At 42.7% G+C, this 16729-nt stretch overlaps 1 protein-coding gene across 1 annotated transcript in view; it reads right to left on the bottom strand.

Annotated features, from left to right (window-relative positions):
* Positions 1-16729, bottom strand: part of CSMD1 (CUB and Sushi multiple domains 1) — a 1985846-nt gene that overhangs the window by 726772 nt on the left and 1242345 nt on the right. The gene's annotated exons all lie outside the window — the stretch shown is intronic.

Genomic DNA, 16729 nt, shown 5'->3' with positions numbered 1-16729 from the left:
AAACAAGCTAAAACAAAGAGGCTTGTTAAACAATGGAAGACCTAAAGCCAGGATAAGACTTAAAGGGAATATAAGACATGGTGAGCCAGGATGGAGGCTGCGGCAGACTGTGACCCCGGTTTGGTTAAGGACCTTTCAGCATCCAGAACAGAGCGGGAGTCAGGGTGGGTGGTGCACACTGGCTGAAAGCCAACCACGTGTTGGGGGCTAAAAAGCATGCCGCAGATCCATGACTGCCATGGAAAGGACCCTGTTTGAGGTCATGAGTAGTATCACCAATGGCATCCTGACAAGGAAAGCGAGGAGGACTTTTAAAGGAAGGCATCTTAGAATGTTTCCTTGTGTAGACACGTGTGCCTAATGTCAAGGTTCGGTAACAGTCAAGAGGGATTCGGTGGTGGCAGGGGGACCACAATGTCACTGAAATAGTTTCTGTGGTTCAATTACCACATGACTCGCATTGCAAATTCATTCTATGTCCTAACTCTACTGTGGGGTTGGTGGCATCCCGCCAGGGGCAGGGCTGACCCCCGCTCTGTTCTGGCGCCTCTTGCCTGTCCTGTGATCATCCTCCCAGAGAGTCCATTAGGTTTGCGGCTTCCAATGCTGCCTGCGGGCAGATGATGCCGGTGCTCCCGGATGCCAGCTGGACTGCTCTCCTGGGGTCCTGGCCCACATGATCTCCTCCCCACCTGCTCCAGCAGCCTTCTCAGAGCAGACCCGCCTCCCTGCCCTGCAGGTCTTTCCATGCAAATCCCCTCCTGTCCTGCTCCTCTTCCTTTCTCCTCATCCTCTGTCCATCAGCACAACCACGATTCCGTGTTCACAGCCCATCCGGGTCTGACCGCTTCTCAACATCTCAGAGGCACCCAGTGCTCATCTGGATCCATGGCCTCCTGTGATGGCTTCTATCACTTCCCCCTGTATTCTTTTCTCATCACAGCATCCAGACCATTCAAACACAAATTAGACTGTATTCCAGCTTTGAACAAAACTCACAGGGATTACAGCTAGAATCTAAAGGTTTTCTGTGGGGACCCACACCTCCTACCCCTGTTTTCCCTGGAACCCATCCCCGCCATGTCCCATCACAGGCTTAGCTCTGGAGACGCTGCTTTCTTGCCCTCTTGAACACACCAGGACCTCTGAACCTGCTCTGCCCTCTGCCTAGAATTCCAGATCAAAGTGGCCGTTCTTTCCTTCTCTGGGACTTTGGTCAAATCTCATGACATTGTAGTATCAATATCCTATCATGTTTCATCTCCTCTTCCTCATTTCCTCCAAGGAACTTAGCAGGACTGATTTTAGATAGGTGGATGGGCAGATAGATAGACAGTAGATAAAGATATTGGCCATTTAGGTTGCATATATTTATGTCTATGTACACATTCATACGCACATGTTCATGTGTGTATATATATATATACACACACATTTGCACCTATACACATATACATATTTGTATACATGTGTGTGCATTGCTTATTTTTTAAAATCGGTCTTCGTTCATAAAATATGAGCTCCTTGAAGGTAGGGATTCTGTGATTTCTGACTGGCACATAGTAGGTGCTTAATTCTCATTTGCTGAAGGGATGAACAAGCTTGCCCAGCAGTGTCTCCCAGTGGATGGTCACTTGCAAGACACATTCAAGGACACTTTTCCACGGCCCTCTGTGTCTGAGAGACCGTGCCAGTCCTTACGTGGACCTTAAGCTGAGTGAGCCTTCCTCCAGGAGCCTTGCTCTTCTACATGAAGGTGGACGTGGGATGTGCTGAGCATCATGAAATCCTCTGTAAAGAAAGGCTTCATCTTCCGTGCTTGCCCCACATGATGGGAGACAGCTGCCTTGAGGAGTGACTCTCAGAATGAGATTCCTCAGTGCTCTCACCCCACCAGCAACATCACCTCACCCGGGGAGCCTCCCACCACAGTGAGCCCTCAAGGTGATTCCAGGGGACACAAAGTTTGAGAGCCACTGGCCTGACACATTTTATTGAGAAAGACTTTGAGACTCAATCTGTGACCAGTGGGAAAGGGGTCAGGACCCACTTGAAACGTGGGCAGTGGGCACTGGAGGGGGCAGGTGGCTTGTCTGCCCAGCAGATTTTCACAAACTATATGCTTTTCTACTCTGACATTTGCTGCCATGCCCTCGTTTGACTTTCAGCAGGTTAATATTTAAATAGGTATCTTTCTCTTCGTTGTTGCTGTTCAGTTGCTAAGTCATGTCTGACTCTTTCTGACCCCATGGACTGCAGCAAGCCAGGCTTCCCTGTCCTTTACTACCTCCTGGAGTTTTCTCAGACTCAAGTCCATTGAGTCGGTGATGCCATCCAACCGTCTCATCCTCTGTCATCCCCTTCTCCTGCCCTCAATCTCTCCCAGCATCAGGGTCTTTTCCAATGAGCCGGCTCTCTGCATCGGGTGGCCAAAGTATTCTCTTGGTACCTCTTGTATTTGTGGGGTGTGTACAGAGGCCACTCACCTGAACTCACTTTGTAATGAGGTAGGGGCAGAGAGAGACACAGTGAGCACAGCGCCTGAATTATATGGTTCCACTTGCACACCCTACTGGGCCCTCCACCATGCAGCTCTGCCTGCGGCCCTCTGGTCTCCCAGCCCCCATCACCACCCAAACCAGTCAGCCGCACTGGGGACGGCCGCTCTCTCCCAGACCCCGCTTCCCCAGGGCATGGGGGGGCAGGGGAGATGCCGCACCCTGACTGCCCCAGCCGGAGCCCCATCCTCCTGCCGTCCTCGCCCCGGCTGCCTCTGGACAGTGGCCCGGATCTCAGTTCCCCAGCAGCCCCTCCCTTTTTTCGGGACGTGTGAAAACGGGGTTAAGCTTGTGCTCCAGCGTCACAGAGCTTGTTTTACACTCCGAGCACCTTTCTCGTGACCGCCCCACATGTTTCAGTTTTCTCACTGAATCCACAGTTGAGAAAATACGCGGCTTGTGGACGTTTGTAGGAAAAGTGGGGCAGGGCTTCCCTGATTAGGGAGACTCCTAAAAATGCTGCTTCTGGGGGTTGGTGAGTCTCGACTTTATGCTCTTTCATTCACAGCACTTTTTCTGGGCACCAGAATGATCTCAGGATCAATACATTTATAACAAATTGCCCTTCTTTTTCTTCTCCAAATGTAACTAGGTTTAAAGCTCTTTAAACCTAGTTTTCAGAGAAATAAAATATTTTCATTACATTTTTGTAAATTGTATGAGAGGGTTCATTAACCAGAGCTGACATTATACTTCCTAACATGTAATGAAAATAAGAGTGACGTCTATCTGCTCTGGCTTTTAGGGAACATGACTTTAGATTTCCTATTGACTTTTTAATGTGTTCATTATTTTAAAGTATCAGCATGGGTATAAATTGTAATAATCCACCTTAGAGAAGGGGCTTCAGAAAACCTGTAATGGATGAATGCCAATTAGGATCAAAGAGAGAGATTGTTTAAATAGTCATTTTTATTTTTTTAAGGATTTTATATATCTTAAAATAATCTTTTAATATTATCACTGATTTCATTCCATACTTGATGTAAAATTACCCCACTAAATGAGCCATGCAAATTAGCAGTGAATTATGCTCAGATATCCAAAAGCAATTATGTTGGCGAGTGAGTTGGTATTTTAATAAAATATAGATGATGGCAGGGTTAATATTTTAGGTTATGCATATGTCATAATATGACTTGAAATATGGGGAAATGGGCAGAATAAGATGATCTAATACATCCACAGGCAGAAGGCAGAATTGTATTGAAAGTATTTGAAAACTCTCTTCAGCTAAATCTTCATACTCTTTCCAGAAGGAAGATTAATGGACAGACAATTTAAGTAGTCATATGGTGAGATATATTTAACAGAGAGCTAGAAAAATAGTTCCTCAAGATGTTCTTGAAGATTTTGAGAGTTCATATTTTCCAGAACTTTAAATACATGAAAACTAAGAAATCTTAATTATGTTTCTCATCCAAAAGAATGTTAACTTCCAAACTCCTCTTTCTGAATGTAAACATGCTGCTGGCATTCACCAATCCCCACTTTACTTTTGCAGAAAACATTTTCTGTATCAGTTTGAATCCTGTTGCCTTACCACTCAGAATTAAATAATTAGGATTGGTCTTATACAAACCCATGCCATCTGGATAAAAGATTAAATGCACAAATCAAATATCAAAGGTTCAAAGTAAATAGCATCTTTTATCTCCCTATGTAAATATACCAGGATTAATCAAATCAGCATCGTCTAGTCCTTTCTTTCTCAGAAAACACTACAGATGAGGCTAAATGATTAGTCTCTATTCCTCAAATGAGGAGACCGAAATAACAGTTGTTCATCAGAATGAAATTTCGGAAGCTCCGCAAACAACTGAGAGGCCCTTAATTGCCTCCTTTAAGTATACATTTTAAACTGCTGACTCCCGAGGAAAAGCGGATCTTACCACCTTAATGCTTCAAAATTACCTCCCAAAGCGAGTACCAGAAACCATTCCATGAAGCCAATTTTGGTGGTGAGATTGAATTGTACGAGGAATGAACACTCCCAAGCGACTATCATCAAATGCACAGATACTAAAATGTATCCAACAGGTCGCTAAAACTTCCCCCAAACTGGACCTGCTTCTGCTCCTGAAGCTTATCAAAGCACGTCTGATGTGTTAGCATCCACTTTAGTCTACGACAGGCAGAAGGCAACCTGATGTATGCCATCTAGGTGCTTTTCAGACAAGGCTGATTTAATCTCTTTGGTGACATTGTTACACATACATCTATCTAAAAGAAAGGAATTCAATCAGCTGGGCCTCGTGTTTTCCTCAGAACAATTTCCTCGATGATTTTCTCTGTTGATGGGATATTTTAAGGTTAGTGGAGTGTGGAAAAGGGTGTGGGAAGCGCTGGAGAATTTAGATAAGATTGCGGCCTTCTAAATGTGAGGAGGATTCAAAGATATTTGTCTACTTGCACCCAAAATAGCTGTGACATTTGATTTGACTGCCTGGAATAAAGCATTTCATAAGGGAAATTTAAATCAAATCAAGGCAAAGCAAAGCAGCAAATAGTTATGATCCTGTCGAAGACATGGCACCACAGACTGGACTGAAAAACAAAAACGCAGCTTCTGGGAGTTCACTAGCCTAAACTGGTGAAACTAGACAAAGTTTCTGATTATTTAACTAAAAGTACTAGGTTAATGGGCTTCCCAGGTGGCACTAGTGGTAAAGAACTTGCCTGTCAATGCAGGAGACATAAGAGATGCGGATTTGATCCCTGGGTCAGGAAGATCCCCTGGAGAAGGGCACAGCAACCCACCCCAGTATTCTTGCCTGGAGAATCTCAGGACAAAGGAGCCTGGGGAACTACAGTCCATTGGGTCACAAAGAGTTGGACACGATTAAAGTGACTTAGCATGCACACCTACACTGGGTTAATAATTGGAGCAAAATTCTAAGAATTATTACAACTGGTCATGTCTGTGAATTAGAATGTGCAATAGCAGTAAAATGCTGACTCATGCATTTATTTTTTTGGTCCTTGTTCACTTAGCCAGGTTAGGATTCAGTCAGCATGATGTTCCCTTCCCTGTTCTGCATGCTTTATTCCATGAGCTGAGTTATAGGAAATTGATGTGAACTACAGCTGAGTAGGCTGGGATCTGTGCCACCTGGGCGGTGCCTTCGTCTGGGTGAGGGATGGGTGGACCCCCGGGGCTGTGTGGCCACCACACACCTGAGTCAGGTTGCGTGATGGACAACATGCTTATATGGTCCATCTGCCCTATACTACTGCTCACAAAGAGAACGCTCCAAGAAATTTCCTCCTGCAGCCTCGCATTTGGTCAGGAAACATAAAGTATGCATGGCTGGCCACGTGGCAGGAATGGAAGGTGCTTGGAAAGAACTACATCTCCAGCTGTCTCTGCCCTTGACATTCTGTCAGAGTTCCATCATGGTCTCCAGCCTACAGAGCTCCCCATAGGGTGCTGTGAAGACTATGGTGATATCGGGGTTCTGCCTACATGATGAAGACATATTACTGAACAGGTAATATGTCCCCCACTAAAAAGTCTGTGTGCTGCTTAGATGTACTTCATCAGCAGACTCTCTCCCATCACATTTTCGCATCTAAGTTAGTTATCTACTTTTAACAGACTCATTTGATAAGAACTATCATTTCAACTAAACATGCATTCCCAGGTAGCTCAGTGGTAAACAACCCACCTGCCAAAGTTAGAGGCACAGGAGACCCGGGATCGATCCCTGGGTTGGGAAGATCTCCTGGAGGAGGAAATGACAACCCACTCCAGTATTCTTGCCTGGGAAATCCCATGCTCAGAGGAGCCTGGTGGGCTATAGTCCACAGGGTCGCAAAGAGTTGGACATGACTGAGCAGCTAAACATGCAAACATCATCTCAACCACCAATTTCATTAAAAATGTGTAAGTGGTTATAGGAGGAGTGACAAAATAGAGACATTCTGACTTTTTAAGGTACAATTGAACAGTGTCTACCAATGAATCTGTCTTTCTGTCAACCTAGTAAGTGTTTGGTAGGGAATATTGATGAGTTGAACAACAAAATTAGGGAACCTTAAAGAATTGAGTGGTTGTATGACCCTTTTCCCTTAAAAAGAGGAAGAATCTGATTCTAAAGAGGTTCATATCGTATGAAAAGCAAATTTATAAAGTTGTATAGGATAGAATATAGGTCATCTGAGTCACAACTCAGTGTGTGTTCTTAAATTAAGGATAAACATTTACTAACATATATATATATATATATATATATGGATATGTTGAATTTTATTTAACTGATGTAGCAGTAAGAGGTTCAAATTTTCCTTTAACTTTGTAAAGACAGATTTTTCTTTGCGTGTGTTTTTTTAAAAATCTAATATGGCACCCTCTCCGCTGCCTCTCAATATAATATAGGCTATGAAATAAATATGAAACATACAAATAGATACATGTGTACCAATATGTATTGTACAAATACATATCCTTCAAATTTTTGAATACATGGACAAATATGAAATGAAAAATAAAGCAATGATCTATAATTAATTCACATTTCTCTAGGGATTCTAATATGTCTCCATTTAAATTTTTGCATTCTGGCTGGATTTAATAAGCAAAAAAACCCCAATATTTACCTACTCTATTTTTGTAAACTATAACAAGCTTATATATTTTAATACTAACTCTGTGTTTATGAAACTGTTGACTTATAGAAAAACCCAAAAAAGAAACTTTAATAAGTCAAGCTTTTTTACATGAATGACCATTGTAAACTAAAATACAGTCCATGAATGAGTATCTTCTTAGCCAAGAACTTTAATGCAGGGCAGCGAAAATGATTCGTGTAGGAAACTTCCTGTAATACACGGATAAGACTTCATGAAAGCAGGTGATTTCATTTCTAAATTGTGGTAAAAAAGCACATAATGAGATCCATGCTCTTACTGCACATCTGACTGTGTAGTGCAACATGATGTTCAACATCGCTCCTTATTAGAGAAATATTAGAGAAATGCAAATCAAAACCACAGTGAGGTATCATCTCGTATCAGGCAGAATGGCCATCATCACAAAGCCTACAATTACGGTGGAGAGGGTGTGGAGAAACAGGAGCCCTCTTATGCTGTTAATGGGAATGCAAACCAGTCCAACCCTGTGGAGAGCAGTATGGAGACTCTTCAAAAAACTAGGAATAAAATTACCATACAACCGGGTAACTATTAATACAAGCATAGTGATGTAACTCGTGTCTCTAGAACTTTGTCCTCTCCGATGAGCAAAGCTCTAATCTTTTGAGCAGAAACTTCCTCCATGCCCTTCCTCCAGTCCATAGCAATCACCCTTCTAATTTCTGGATATTTAGTCAAAGGATGGTTATTTTTGACGATGGCAGTTTTATAATTTCCCCCTTGCTCTATCTGTTCACTCATTGCTCTCTCTTGTTCATGGGCAGTGATGATCCCACACTCTCTGACAACGGATGGAGGCTGGTGGTGGAGCACTGGTACGCACGTGCACAGCACATACTCCTGAAAAACCTCGTGATCTGCAAAACTGAACATTAAAAATAACTGGACTTGTGGAGAAAATGGAGCTGGTGGCAGATCATACAAATCCTGTGCAGTCTGTAAGCAGAGCCCCAGCCAATGTATTGTTTGTTCCTGGGATGACAACAGGAATGACCAAGACAGGTTGGTCCGCATGTCCCTAGCTGATGTGGCTGGTCACACCCCTGCAAGGGCCAAAGGTTGGCTTGATGGCCTTCTGTGAGCTCAGGACCAACAGGTGCTGAGCTGGGCCAGAACTGGGCAGGGCTCTGGATGCCCAGAGCAGGGGCCTGTGGGGTCTCAGGAACCTGGAACACAGTAGGGTCAGGCTGTGGAATGGATACCTCGTAGGTAGCGTCCAGGATCTTGCTCTCCTTTTTGTTTTTTTTAAATTCATAAGGAGTTGGAGAGATAGCAGAGAGAACTGTGGAGGGATATGTCATGATCACATGGGGATTTCATAAAGGTTTCCCTGTGAAGCACTGTAGGGCGCTGAGAGGAGATGGAGCTGTTTCGTCACACCCAAGACGTGGGGTCACGTGGACTTGGGCGGTGGCCCCAGGGGTGGAGGACAGCATAGGGACAACCCTGACATGCTGATAGTTAGGAGGGAGAACCAGCGGAGACAGGACTATCCCCGGGCCCGGGGTTCGCACAAGCAGGTGGATGGAGGGTTATTCACCGTGAGAGCAGACCCTAAAGGACCAAGTCCAGGGACAGGGCCAGACGGGAGATCGTAGGTATCGTCATCTTGGCCATGCTGAGATGGAGGCATCCCTGAGCTGCGTCATGTGTCACCTCAGATAGGGACCACTGAGTCAGAGGAAGAGGATCCAGGCTGCGTCGGGGGCCTGGAAGGCGAGAGAGGATGTGCTCAGCAGGAGGGAGAAGCCGGAGCAGAGAGGCAGTGAGAGACTCTGCACAGAAGCCAGACTGGATGGGAGAGTGTCCGAAGTGTGGACACACCCAGAGCCACGTGGACCTGGGACGCGAGCACGGAGATCAGAGGAGCTGCAGGAAACGTCTGCTGAGCTCCGAGCCTGCGATGCATCCAACCTGGGCTGGAGGAGGACTCGGCGGGGAGGGATCAGAGTCATAGCCTGAGATACATCCAACCCGGGCTGGAGGAGGGCGTGGGGCAGGGGAACGATCAGAGTCATAGCCTGCTCTTATTCCACAGATGTTTATTAAGCACCTTCTGTATGCTAATAACTGTACTCATTCTGAGTTCAGAATATTAAGGCACACTCAATTATAATGGTATGGCTCAGAAGGAAATGTAACCAAGAAAAAGGTACCAGACATGTAATCACATGACTACCAACTCCTAGAAAAAAAAAGAAAAAAAAGAAAGTCCAGAATTTGACATTCCTCCATTAAAGGAAATGAAGGAAAAAAGTTTTTAAAAGGGTATGGGTTGTAAAAAGAGTTATGACCAATTTTACAAGATAAATAAAGTATTAAAGACCCTTAAATCTAAAGGCGGTGGAAAAAAACAGCTCCAAGCTAATGTCAGTTTACTTTCCCAATCCATCAAATAAGCAGAAAAACATGATACTCACATGTTGTGGGAAATCCATGAATTTCAATTAATTTTCTAAATAACTCACAAGTGTTCATGTGAAAAACAAAATAATGATTAATCAAGTAAAACAGTAGCTTATCATAAGAGGTTAATAGCAATTAAGATAATATTAATACCCATGACTATATGAGAAGATACAGATTTTTCCAGGTACTTTAATTAAAGATATAATTGTTACAACAATTATAGCTGTGTAATTATGTTTATTCCAAGGAGAAATAAGGCAGTCTGGTAATTTCAATTTAATATTGCTTATAAATTATTATGAGCTTTCAGACGACTAGGAATCTGTATTATATCTGTAAGGCAAACATGGGTACTATATGAGAAAGTTGGAACTCCTACAATAGGAGCTGAGTGCATTGAGAACTTTTTGGTACTTTGAATGTTCTAGAATGTGATAAGACCATCCTATTTTATACAAAGGGGTACTTGGATGTGATGGAATCATTCTATTTCACAAAAATTAAAGTATTGCAAAGTGGTGAAAAAGAGAAGGGAAAAAAGAGGCCCTTGTGTGGGTTTGTAATGACCTTGCATCCTGAACTGAGAGCTATCGTTTTCAGTTTAAGGGAAAAGAGAGATGGTCTCTGGCCGAGGTCTCCACTTCACATACTGAGTGAGAGCGCCTACCTGTCATGTCGGAGCCTTCACTGGGGGATGCATGGGTCCACTCTAGCTCTTAGCACTAAAATTGTCTTTAAAATATTCCTGAGAGCTGGATATGAAATCATGTTGCTGTTATTGTTCAGTTGCTAAGTTATATCCAACTCTTTGAGACACCATGGACTGCAGCACGCCAGGCCTCCCTGTCCTTCACCATCTCCTGGAGCTTGCTCAAACTCATGTCCATTGAGTCGGTGATGCCATCCAACCATCTCAGTCTCTGTCGTCCCCTTCTCCTCCTGCCTTCAATCTTTCCCAGCATCAGGGTCTTTTCCAATGAGTCAGCTCTTCACATCAGGTGGCCAAAGTATTGGAGCTTCAGCTTCAGCATCAGTCTTTCCAGTGAATATTCAGAGTTGATTTCCTGGAGAAGGAAATGGCAACCCACTCCAGTATCCTTGCCCGGAAAATCCCATGGACAGAGGAGCTTGGTAGGCTACAGTCCATGGGGTCGCAAAGAGTCAGACACGACTGAACGACTTCACTTTCACTTTCCTTTAGAGTTGACTGGTTTGATCTCCTTGCTGTTCAGGGGACTCTTAAGAGTCTTCTCCAGCACCCCACAATTCAAAAGTATCAATTCTTTGGTGCTTAGCCTTCTTTATGGTCCAACTCTCACATTCATAGAAGACTCATATAGTGTTACAAAATTATCTGAGATATGGATCAATTGTTTGAAAACAGACAAGTCATCTTGTATTTAAATATAATTGATTCATAGCAGGCTTCCTTCTTGGTGAGTTTTTTTTTTTCCTTAATAGTCCAGTTACCATGCATTATATAACAATTTTGCATAATTTTAACTAGATACCCCACACAGTGCATTTTGTACATGTGACTCATTTGTTTAGCCATTTGAAGTCTGAACCTCTGAATCTCCTCACCTATGACCCCCTTCCCCTTTGGGAATGACATGTTTGTCCTCTGTAAGCCTGTTCTGTTTTGCTATGTTTGTGTATTATTTTGTTTTTCAGGTTTTATATACATGTGAAATCATATGATATTTGTCTCCTTTCTTTCTGACTTATTTCACGTCCATAAGACACTCTAGGTTCATTCATATTGTCACAAAATGGCATTATTTCATTCTTTTCTATGGCTGAGTAATATTCCATTTTGTGTATGCAACACATCTTTATTCATTTTGCCAATTAATGAGCACTTAGGTTGCTTGTGTATCTTGCCCTATCTTGAACTTTTCAGTCATTTTCTAAACAAGCACATCTAATTCAAGATACTGAATGACTCTGTTAGTCTTAGAGTAAATTCTTTACAGACTAAAATAGTGAAAACAGAATTTTCTAGTAAGGCTTGTATGTCTTTTTCTATCTAGTATTTATCAAAAATGTTGCAATAGCCATGGTTAATAACAATGGAAGTATTTACACGATACCATCAAAGGCCCATTGTTAGTATATCAAAAGAAAGTAGCAGAGAACTGCTTACTGTTATTTTAAAACATAAAAAAAATTTGATTGCCTTAGCTCACCTGCCGTGTTACAAATCCATGTCTATTGTCAGAACTCTGAGGTACGTGTGAATAAATGCCACAGAACCTATTTTTGGAGGACATGCACATCTATACAACTAAAACAGAAAACATGTTGTGGACCTACCAGGTTTACCTTCAGAAGTGTGGTGATGATGATAAAGGTGATGAGAGTGATGATTAAGGCACTCAGAGCTCAACACAAAGTGGGGGCTTTCTGTGTTTCTGCGTTGCAGTGTAAATACACGCTGCAGTGCTCCGCCTACCAAGAGGGACATAAGTAACCTGTGCTGCGCTCAGCTGCTCACTTGTGTCTGACTCTGTGCAATCGCATGGACAGCAGCCTGCCAGGCTCCTCTGCCCATGGGGATTCTTCAGGTAAGAATACTGCAGTGGGTTGCCACGCCCTCCTCCAGGGGATCTTCCCCACCCAGGGATTGAACACAGGTCTCCGCATTGCAGGCAGATTGTTTACCATCTAAGTCATCAGAGAAGACCAAGAATAACTGGAGGGGATAGCCTATCCCTTCTCCAGGGAATCTCCCCAACTTGGAATTGAACTGGGGTCTCCTACATTTCAGGTGGATTCTTTACCAGCTAAGCTAATAGGGAAGCCCAGCAATAACCTAGAAAACATTTATTTGAGGCTATTAAACAGAGGTATTATGAAGTTTTTGACAGTTGAGTTTGTTTTAATCTGATATCTAGGTATCTTTGAAGGAAAACATTCAACTGTCTTATTTTCAAGAATCATGGCTATTGAAAATAACTACTAAGTAAAGTGAGTTTATGCAGATGACACCACCCTTATGCCAGAAAGTGAAGAGGAACTAAAGAGCCTCTTGGTGAAAGTGAAAAAGGAGAGTGAAAAAGCTGGCATAACACTCAACATTCAAAAAACAAAGATCATGGCATCTGGTCCCATGACTTCATGGCAAATAGATGGAGAAACAAGGGAAACAGTGAGACTTTATTTTCTTGGGCTCCAAAATCACTGCAGATGGTGACTGTAGCCATGAAATTAAAAGACACTTGCTCCTTGGAAGAAAAGCTATGTTCAACCTAGACAGCATATTAAAAAGAAGTGACATTTCTTTGCTGACAAAGGTCTGTATAATCAAAGCTATGGTTTTCCTAATAGTCATGTATGGATATGAGAGTTGGACCATAAAGAAATCTGAGTACAGAATTGATGCTTTTGGTTTGGAGAAGACTTTCAAGAGTCCCTTGGACTGCAAGGAGATCAATCCAGTCAATTCTAAAGGAAATCAGTGCTGAATATTCATTGGAAGACTGATGTTGAAGCTCCAATACTTTGGTCACCTGACGCAAAGAGCTAACTCATTGGGAAAGTGCCTGATGCTGGGAAAGATTGAAGGCAGGAGGAGAAGGGGATGACAGAGGATGAGATGGTGGATGGCATCACCAACTCAATGGACATGAGTTTGAGCAAGCTGCAGGAGTTGGTGATGGATAGGGAGGCCTTGTATGCTGCAGTCCATGGGGTCACAAAGAGTTGGATATGACTGAGCGACTGAACTGAACTGTGAGTGAATTTGGGTTTTTAGAAACAAGAAGGTCATGAATGGATCTGATAGTGTCAGAGTCCTGAGTGATGTATATTACCAAGGGAAAGAGCAGTTCTGAAAATGATACATGCTATTTGATGCTGAGTGTATGACATTCTGGAGAATGCAAAAACTATAGATACAGTAAAGAGAAAAGTGGTTGCCAGGGGCTGGGGGGGTGAAGTGGGGTGAAGGAGTATGAATAGGCAGAAAACAGGAGATTTTTAGGGTAGCAAAATCATTCTGTATGATGCCATAATGATGGATACTTACTGTACACTTGTCCAAACCCATAGGATGTACACCACCAGGAACGTCCCCTTTTGTAAGCTGTGGACTCTGGATGATGTGAAGTGTTAGTGCAAGTTCATCATTTTAGCAAATATACTATCTGGTGGGGGTGTTGACATTGGGGGAACTATGTGTGTGTTGGGCCAGGGGCTACATGGGGAATTTCTGTACTTCCTCTCAAGTTTGCTACTTCTCCGGTGGTTCGGATGGTAAGGAATCTGCTTGCAATGGGGAGACCAGGGTTTGACCCATAGGCTGGGAAGATTCCCCTGGAGAAGGAAATGGCAACCTACTCCAGTTTCTCACCTGGAGAATACCATGGACAGAGGAGCCTGGCGGGCTACAGTGCATGGGGTCGCAAAGAGTCAAATAAAACTGAGCGACTGACCCTTTCACATTTTTATTTCCAAACTATATTAGAAAAATAGAGTCTTAAAAGCAATTTTAGAAATTGGGAAATATTTTATCATAGAATTAACTAGTATGCGTAGAGGAGTGATATTCAACCATGGCATCTGTGGCATCAACATCCAGGGCAGCTCCGAGGGAGCTGTGATACTCTATGGTGTTTTCTGCGGAAAGTCTCATGGGTTCCTGTGGTATCTGGGCCCATCACCCTATGGACATGAGTTGGCTGGTGATGTCTGGAAGCCACTATTTCATCATTGTATTGTTGTCTTCATTTTTTTGTAGAATAGAGTGTTTGGTGTTATGCTTTCATTTGAAATTTATGGGCATCTTACCATGTTTGACAGAATCATTGAGTCAAAGACATTTCCTGAGCAGATCCTTTGAAAGCAAAGGATTATGTTGCTCATTTGTCTTCTGTCTGCAGTGACATTTCCCAACTAATTGCATTATATCAACCTTATAAAACTCATTAAAATGCTTTCAATCTCTTTACCTCAATTTTCGAGCCAGTTCATGTAGTGTCTGCCTCAAATAACTAGGGCAGACTGTTGATATGTTTAATTTTACTTTAATTTCAAAATGAGAGAAAGTATTTATTTAAGGTGATATGTGAAATCTTAAACCTTGAAAAGCAAGCTACATAAATATAATAACATTGATGTTAAATTCTTAGGAGCAGGTATAATAGATATTGAGAGGGTTCATAATTTGAACTTCTAACTACATTCATGTCCAAGCTATAAATTATAAGGAATGTGGAGTTCTACATAATCAGTTATGTTTATATGTTATTAAACATAGTAGTTATATTAAAATTAAATGTAATCAGATGTAAGTTTTTCAAATGCTTCAGTTATAATTCTGTTGAATATTTGAAGGATTACATGATTAGTCATTCCATAAAAGACTTATTTTAGAATCTGATTGAATGATAGATAAGGTGTAATCATGTCTGGTTCTCTGTCATTTATTCCTTTTCTGGAGTCCTTGAACTTGACCTTCTGAACCTGCTGTACTAATGGACTTCTCTCCTCATTGGCAGGGGTTTTCTAGGACCAATTCAGTGGTTATTTCCTTTCTGCATCTCTTGATGCCAATGAAGAATCCAATCATCATGAACACTTCTGTGTTCATGATGCCCTTTTCTCCCTCAGGGCATATTGCATCACTGTATTGGTAGGTGTTGCTCCTGTTTTCAGCTCAACAATTGGTCATCCTATGAGACTGCAGCAGCACAAAACTAAAAACTGTAGGTCTGTGCCTTTGAAGAATTTAAAGTCTAATTGGACACATGGTAGCATAGCTGCTCAATAAATCTCTGTTGAGGGGATAAATCATTCATGAATGAATAACGAACTGATAACAGATAAGTGTCAGAGGAGCTGAACATGAAAAGGAATCTAAGAAAACAAAGCCATCCATCACGTTGATGACCAGGTGGACATAATGTAGTCTCATGCATTAGTTGAACATTTGGGAGAAAGAGGGCTGGACCCACATCAGTTCAGAAGTTTCCCTCTTCTCCTTCACTTACTTTACCACAAGGAGGAAATGCCCATTCAATAGTGGAAGTTTCACTGCAACAATTAGTTACCAATATTACATTGTTTATTTGTAATACACATCCTCCTCCTTTCTCAAGACAGAAGAGCTAGGTTGAAAATTTCTCCACTTCCTTGCACCCCCGATACCCTTTCCCTGTCCCTATCTGTCCCTGCATCCATCCAGGTTGCTGTGATCTTCAGTGGGTCCTGGATCCCGACCTCTCCCATGTTCTGGCTACTCTTCATCTACCTCCACGAGGCACTGCCCATCTACTGACATCTTTTAACCCAACTCCACTTCTTCACGTGGACTCACATTAAAAACACCCTTGGCCTAAACTCATTCACCAGCTAATGCCTTGTGCATTGCTTACATTTAAATATCTTGAAAAGTGTGTGTCTTTGTTCTTTCAGTTTCCTAATCACCAACCTTCCATTACTGGGTTACTCTCAATAAGGAGGTGCCAAAAATTGATGCTTTTGAACTATGCTGTTGGAGAAGACTCTTGAGAGTCCCTTGGACTGCAAGGAGATCCAACCAGTCCATCCTGAAGGAGGTCAGTCCTGGGTGTTCATTGGAAGGACTGATGCTGAAGCTGAAACTCCAATACTTTGGCCACCTCATGCGAAGAGCTGACTCATTGGAAAAGACCCTGATGCTGGGAGGGATTGGGGGTAGGAGGAGAAGAGGACGACAGAGGATGAGATGGCTGGATGGCATCACTGACTCGATGGGCACAAGTTTGAGTAAACTCCGGGAGTTTGTGATGGACAGGGAGGCCTGGAGTGCTGCGATTCATGGGGTCGCAAAGAGTTGGACATGACAGAGCGACTGAACTGAACTGAGCTGAATCTTTCTCGTGCCAAAGTCACTGGAATTTGGTCATCACTTTATTCATTGTCTTAGCTTCACTCCATCTACTTTGAAATTTCTTTTTCCTTCACTTCACACACATATACACACAGCTCTGTTTCCAGTATAGGCTGTCTTCCAAGACATCACCATGGACCTAGTTGCTCAGGTACTGACTATCCTCTCTTATTCACTGTTCATACCTACCAGCTCATCAGGTTTCTCATATCATCCTCATATTTGGCCATTTCCC

The sequence above is a fragment of the Odocoileus virginianus genome, chromosome 32 (assembly GCF_023699985.2).
Source record: "Odocoileus virginianus isolate 20LAN1187 ecotype Illinois chromosome 32, Ovbor_1.2, whole genome shotgun sequence".
NCBI classification, from domain to species: domain Eukaryota; kingdom Metazoa; phylum Chordata; class Mammalia; order Artiodactyla; family Cervidae; genus Odocoileus; species Odocoileus virginianus.
This window is presented reverse-complemented; position numbering and strand designations above follow the sequence as displayed.